Genomic DNA, 8,192 nt, shown 5'->3' with positions numbered 1-8,192 from the left:
CTCCCCCCCTCCCTGCCTCTCTCTTTCTCTCTCTCTTTCTTTCTCCTGGATTGCCTACTGGAAAACTGGTCCTTCATAAAGGAATTGTGGAACAGTGTGTTGCCAAATGCTTGTATATCCCCTATGGCTTTGACACTGTATAGCTATGTAACATGGAATCACGTAACTCCTGGGCTTCTGTTTCCTCATTTATAAAATCAAGGCTAGTGGGTTACTCCAATACATTAAGCCTCTGAAACACTTTTTGATCTGCAGGTTGCCATATAAGTAATGGAAAAGCCCATGATTCAGCCTTTCCTTGAGAAGACATTTCTCTTCATCGCTAGGCTTCCAGATATCCTCTGCACAGTCCTAAACATAAAACCTCACATACTGATGACGAGTGACTGAGCCTAGAATGGAAAAAGATCTTTGATACCTGATTTCCATATGCTTTCTGTAGGAACTACTTCAATTTTCCTCTTCCACCAAATGCTAGCTAGAATCTAAATTACTTGGCTGAGCTAACTGTTTTGCTTCTGATCCTTCTTATTTTCTCCTCATTTCTACTAATCCTAAAGACAGAGTCCTAAATATGGACAACACACTACATCAAAACACCTGGTGGGTAACAGCTTGTTATTGTGCAAATGGGGCTGTATATGGAGTTCACAAGTCTCTCTATATAAAAATTTGGCATATAATTGTTTAAATTATATTGGTCAGGTTCACTGGCTGGTAAAATCAGTTCCTTCAAACTCTTTACAGTGAAAATGGAGCACTGATGAAGTGGTTGAAGTGGTAAACCTCAGCCCCCAACCACTGCCACACCCCCCCCACCGGCCCCCACCACACACACACACACTCTCAGAGGAACATGCACATCTAAGTTGAAGGCTGGTAAACAAACTGCAGTCAGGGAAGCATGATCCCCCTCCTTGTGCTTTTTAGCTGCTGGTTCTGCCCTACAGCTGAACTTTTGCCATAATTGATAAACATTTACTTTGAGGTCTGTAATTGAAACATACTTGACTCCCCAAATCAGTACCAAGCTGCTTCTGAAATGTGTTTAACTTACATCTTTACACAATACCCACAGCTTCCCGAAGTTGGAGGCCCATGGCCAGAGTTAGGCAATCTGTCAGCAGTCAGAGGACCTGCAATCTGAAACAATTCTCCATCTAGACAGAGCAGCAGAGTGGGCTGTTTATCTGCTCACAGGTCATGCCCTCTCCAACAAGTTAAGATCATCCACCTTTTTGGTAGAAACATAGGGAAGCGTTTTCTTTATTTTTCCTTTGTTATAAGGACATTGCACAGGAGCCATTGTTTATGATGATAGTCCAAGTGAAGTGACATTTTCTCTTTATAATTATATCTCAAGTCTTTAATTTTCCCTGGCCCCTTACTCTCCCTTTGCCTGCTTGCAGTGGATGCTTGTAGTACAGATGCACTTCCTTTTAAAGTGTTCCCCCAGCCCACACCAGCAGAATCTTCGTCTTCTGACTCTGTCACCCAGCTGGTCTCTATGGAAAAGGTTATTACCATACTTCCCTTTATTAAGTTGAAAAGAAATTAAATATACTCATTTGGCCATAATTATTCTCTAGAGCATTTCTAAAAAGCATAAACATGAGTTATAGCAAAAGTTCTTCATGTAAGTTGAAACACAAGAATTGAACACATCTTGAAAATAATGTTTGGAATGACACTAACAACCACATTTGCTTTAAGTGACTATGGTGATTGCAAAGTCCCTGCATGGAAGTTTGCCCTCAAGAGTGGGGGATCTTGGCATAATATTGAACAATACCTTACACGCTACATTTCAAACCATTCACTGACCTACTTGTTATTATCTTTCCTCTCTGAAAATCCAAACAACGTTTTACACATGTTTACACCCAAATTGGGCTTAAATAAAATAAAAAGGACTAAATAGACTTCGTTCTTCCCATGTATCCTTTCTCTGGGCATTGTGAAAGCATTCCCAAACTCTTATCCCTTATGATGCCAACCTGTGACCTACCTTCTGGTGTCACATATTTCTAACGATGACTCAGAAAGCTTCTATGCTATTAGTCCCTTGAAAATAATACTTAGGAACTTCTTAGACATCTCAATTGCTCTGGGCCTGCTTCCCAGGTGTTTTGTAAAAATCGATCTAGAAGAACAGTTAGATTATACGCCTCCCAAGCCTATTTTTCCTATAGAAAGGAAAACAACAGGATACAATAGATGGTGTACTGAACTGAGCCAGAGGAGTGGATGACATTCTCTGGGTTGTTGCTAAGTTCTGTGTGACTTTAGACAAGTCATCAAACTTCTCTGTTTCAATTTCATAAAAAAAGACCCTGACACACTTCATGCACGTATATGCATAAAATGGCTTATCTCATATCTGGCATCGACAGACACTGCATGCTGATACACAGGTTATCTTGATTATTACTTATTGCATTCTATCACTAAAAGATACTATTTTTCATTTACTGCAAGCCTTCTGTTTGTAATTTTATTATCTCCATTATAAAGATGTGAGCATGATTATAAGTATATATCACGATACCATCTTTGGCTGGGCATGGTGGCTCACACCTGTAATCCTAGCACTTTGGGAGGCTGAGGCGGGCGGATCGTCTGAGTTCAGGAGTTCGAGACCAGCCTGGGCAAGATGGTAAAACCCTGTCTCTGCTAAAAAAATAAAAATAAAAAATTAACCAGGCGTGGTGATGGAAGCCTATAGTCCCAGCTACTTCGGAAGCTGAGGCAGGAGAATGGCGTGAACCCAGGAGGTGGAGCTTGCAGTGAGCCGAGATCGCCACTGCACTCCAGCCTGGACTACAGGGCAAACCTCTGACTCAAAAAAAAATAAATTAATTAAAAAAATAAGAAAAAAGGATACCGTCATTAAACTTTTTACGTTTTAAATCTTTTTAAAAAAATTTTTTAAGCACTATGCTTTACAGGTAATTTTATTTGTATTTCTCAATTAATTCTGCTTCCACTATTTAGATTAGTTTAACAGTATTGTGGTATACACAAAGTTTCATCTAATCACTATATACACAGATATTTAAACCATAACCATGTACATGTTCTGGTTAATTCATAATTGCAAATAAATATAAGTTCAGAATATTACCTTATTTTAAGGCCATTTCTTTTTTTGTCTTGTTAATAGAATATTTAAAATTAGAAGTCCCTTTTGATGAATTAAAATATATGTATGTGTGTACACAAAATATATTATCAATATATAGGTACCTATGTAAAAGTGTAAAATATACCACATCTAAATGTAACATATAATAAATATATATATATACAATGAAATATTATATCTCTATTCGGTTTTGATTCAATCATCAAGTTTAAGAGCTTGATTACATCTGAAAAACCAGTACAATATCTGAGAAATGATAGATTGGTTATCTAGTGTCAATTATGTTTCAAACATGCTACTAAGTGCTTGACATATGTAATTCAGTTAATCCTCATAGCAGTTTTATAATATGGTTATTATTATACCAACTTTATAGCCATACATAACATGCTTGTCCAAAGCCTGATCTGTGACCTTCAAAATATGTGATCTTTCTACTCTGGTATGCCTTTCTCATCTGAATGAGAAAATAAAGGGCCCACACACATTTAAATGTATTTCTATTCAACAAACATTTACCACTCATTTAAAATTAAAAAAAAAAAAAAACAACTGGAGGCATAGATGTGTTATATGATGCCTTTTTGAAGGAAAGGATTCTTTAGTCCATTACTACTTCCTAAATAGATACATACATGTGGACACAACTTGTCTAAGCTGTGTGGCTAACTTAAATCTTCTCCCAATATATACATGTAAAATATATAATGTGTGCATAGCTGTGTGTATACTTGAAAGTACTGAAAAGCCTTGGATAATTTTAGGGATCACCTAGTTAACCCTCATTTTACATGTTAGTTGACAGTAAGAAAGATGACTTATAGCTGACTCAAATTATGAAAATACTCCCATTTCTTATAATAGTACTAGATTTTAACCTCACGATTACTCTGATATTAGAGGATAACTTATAAAACCAGTATATTTTTTAAACCATCTATGTTTAAGATCAAAAGCCTTGATCTTAAGAGTTACTCTAAACTTTATTTTATTTTATTCCTTTGTTCAAATTTGCAAATATTTACAAATATTTTTAAGTAACTACTGAAGTACTAATTACTTTTTAAGTATATCACACAAAATTAAAAACTCCTACTTCATTTCCCTACACTATTCAGAAATTAATAGTGACGTTAATAGGGAATCAGCAGTGAGGCCTCTTGCTAAAAAAGCTGGACAGTTAGTAAATAAACATACATTTACACACTTGCATGAAGAGGGTGCAAATGAGCTAATTCACTATAAAACTTGTATTCTAAAACATTTACTGCTGTACTGTGCAACTCATAAATGGGACCTTTGTAAGCATTATTCTGTCCTAGTGACTACTTTATGTTTTAGAAAACTTTGTGTAAATAGATTTTACATTTTTCCTCTTTCCCTATATATTCCAATAGGAAAGAATAAGATAGGGTGGAAGGGTCCTTTCATTTCAGAACTCAATTAGCATCACTTTAACAGGGATAAAAATAACTGTATGAAGTCATTAGAAAACCCCAGGCCTAATTTTAGCTAACATTTTCAACTTTTCCTCCTTATCCTGAAAATGAATTTTAAAAGTCATTTTCAACTTATTTTAATTTCACATTCTTTCTTCTCACTTCTGGTAGAGGTGATAATGAGCAGTGAAATCATCAAAAGAAAGGTGGTGGGATTGAGGAGGGAAAGAAATGAAGGGCATAGAAAATCCACAAAGTGGATCAGGAGTTGCCGAATAAAGAACAGTTAACTAAATGCGGTTTATTGATGATGCATGTGCCTTACTTCCTGGAGTCAGTCCCTGGGAGATTTGAAAGAAGGAAAAAATACAGGCTGTGCAAAGAATAAAGCAATCGTAAACCCTATGAATTAGCATAGAAATTAGGTCAGCGCCAAAACAAATCTATTGAAGGAGAGAAAGAATTTTAAATGTTGTTTTAGGAGACCGATCATCTATTTCTTCAGATACCTATTTTTCATTCTCATAAATTTAAGTGTTGCATATGGGAAAGTTTAGTGAAAATTTATGCTCAAGTAATGTTTTTATACAGATCAACAGATTTTTTGACTGGCTTGATAAAATCTCTTTTTATCTGACTCTGTGAGTCTAAAGTGCGATTGTTAGAAAACTGCATGAATGTTCTAATCTCAGCATGTGTGGCATATATCAAAGCATTGAGTGAGTATCATAGGGTCAGTAAAAGACTTTGTCAATGATGTACGTAGTCAATATTTTCATGATGAAAATAGGAAAAGCTACGATTACTAGCTACTTCTTTCTTGGTATCTTTTTAGAAGGAGAACAGAGTTTGCTGACCTCAATTTCATTTACTGCTAACAGCCAGCAATATTCAGCACCTAACTTTCACCAAGTGCATGGCGGACATTACATTGAACATTCACAAAGTCTCTGCAAGTTAATGATGACCACATTCTACAGACGAGGAATAGAAGGCTTTTAGAGGTTAAGTAGGTTGCTTGTGGTCACACAGCTTTGGAAGTGGCTAAGTTAGGAGGAACAAGGAAAATCTGAGTTAGTTTATTATAATGCTGGTGAGCCTTTTAAAAACAAATATAGGGGATATTCTAACATTAACTGAAGCAAGAACATATGTTGAATAATGAATATGTACACATTATAAATAATGCATATAATTTGATAGTAACAGAACCATTTCAAAACTACTAAACATCCGGAAAAATTAAACAATTATAAACTTCAATAAAAATGTACATAAGCAATATTTCTGAAACAGTGAGTACTCTGTTTTTTCCAAATTATTTGAATTATCAAGAAAAGAATGTGGGTTTTGTAACAGAATTTGTATAAGCAATTTAGAATTATATGGCAATAAAACATTTACTTGGAGAAAAGAATTCGCTTCTTGATAATGAAATTGTAAATATCCTAAAGGCTCATCATTTCTTAATTGTAGATAATATTAAAATTTGGTCCAGTTGATATCAAGTTTATTTAGAATACAGTAATAGCAGTTTTTTTGTGGATTGCTTCTCTTTATGAATACATTCTGCATTAACTAGATTTAAATGAAATATGAATAATAATTGGTTTCTAATGATAAATTTTATTAAAACTTGTTTTAAATATTCATATGTTATTTTAGAATTCAAAATGTCAAACAAATGTAGATAAGAATTTAGATTTTGTGCAATTTAACAGTCACATAGGCAAAGGACAAAAACAGCTAGAAGAGAAAAAGAAATTGGCAGATTTCCATGGAAAACAATATCTTTTATGGTATTTTTCTTTAAATAAAAAGAATTAAAACTTTTAAAAATGTGCCATAAGCATGGCATATACTCCTGGCCAACATGGCATATATTCTATATAGGAGTAACTATTCTTATTCTAAATATGGATATACATGTTGTGCTTTCTTAAAAAAAAAAAAAAAAAAAAAAAAAAAAAAAAAAGCACAATTACTGCCACTTTGTATTTCAATACCTCTCCAAAAAAAATCCACATTTATTAGAGTCCTGCCAGAGCTTGTTAAACTATTCAGCAATGATTATAAAAGGCATTTTGCACATAATATACACCAGTCCTAAAGCTGAGAGACCTCAAGTATCCTTACTAGCTGTGAGTGTGACTAAGCATTTCTGTAGGATTTCTGGATCCTGGTTGATTCAAGATGCCATCTCCACACAGCCATACAATATTTACGAAAACCTCAATTAGGCTAGCCATGGATCCTTCAAATCTGCATCACTGCCACAGGCTCTCTGAGGTATTACACACAGTCTACAATAAACCTCCTTAATATCGTAATCAAAGTATCAGTGAGCTTTTCAGCAAAAAAAGACAGGTTTTCACTTATCAATTAAAACCATACATCACAAAATAGTAGAAATCTTGACTCAATGTTATATTTTCCCTCCAATAGATTTTGGCAAATGAATGCCACATTTCTCAGAAGTTACCAGACACTAAAAAAGGGTCGTAACAACAGAGAAGGTGCCACACTCTTCTTGTTACTGCTTTTCTTACAAGTCCTTTGCACATTCATTGTCCACTTTCCCTGACTTCAGTGACACTACACTTAATAGTGTTTTGTACCTTACATCTCTGTCCTATTTTTGTCTTTGCCGGATTTTCTTGCTCCTTTTATCACTTTTTAACTATAGGTTTCTCCAAAGGTCATTTCTGGTTTTTTCTATAATCACTCACTGGGGAGTCCTTTTATTGGAATTCTAGTCATCCACTTCTGTATTTAGGCCTTCTAATTGCACTCCCAATGCCTTCAAATTTTATGCATCCTCAAAATTTCCTATAATTAGGAAACATCATCTACAGTTGAAAAGTTATTTTTCCCTAGGTGAAATCTCATACTTAAGGATTTTTATTCCCTCTTCCACAAACAGCCTGTTTCCAGTCAGACAATCTGCATATGACAATGCTTCTAGCGTAAAACAGAAACATCCATACTTACAAACTTTTTATCTACTTAAAGGTAGTCCACAAGTATATTTAGTTATACATCCAAATTATTATGAAACCAACTACTATTGCCAACTGTTGGTGGAAGGCAGAACTGAGGTACATGGCTTTGTTCTCTCCATATTAATACATAAAGGACTGACTGTTCTTAGAACATAGCAGATGTAGAAGTTTGAAAAAAGCACACAGTGGAACGGTGCACTGTTGCCTGAGAAAAGTCAACTGCCTGAATCACAAGTGGCCTCAGAGAGTTGCATTAAAGTTATGAGATATGATAACAGCTACCAGTTTTTGAGTATTCACTGGACTAACATATTTATGTGTATGTGTATGTATACGTATGTAAATACGTGTGTGTGTGTTGTATATAAATTCTTACAGATAGGTATCATTATTTGTAATTGAAAACTGGGGAAATTATAGCTTCAAGCATTATGTACCTTATCCAGGATCACACAGCCATCATTCAAATCATATCAAGCATTACCTTAATTCAAGAACAATTACCCTGAGTGTATTAGGCTATACAGTCTATATGTTGAAAAATTGAATTTGGGAAAGGAGTGAGGATAGAGAGAATATTTTAAAATCTCAGGCATTAAGTCATAT

The sequence above is a fragment of the Rhinopithecus roxellana genome, chromosome 18 (assembly GCF_007565055.1).
Source record: "Rhinopithecus roxellana isolate Shanxi Qingling chromosome 18, ASM756505v1, whole genome shotgun sequence".
Classification (NCBI taxonomy): domain Eukaryota; kingdom Metazoa; phylum Chordata; class Mammalia; order Primates; family Cercopithecidae; genus Rhinopithecus; species Rhinopithecus roxellana.
Note: the sequence above shows the minus strand (reverse complement) of the source record.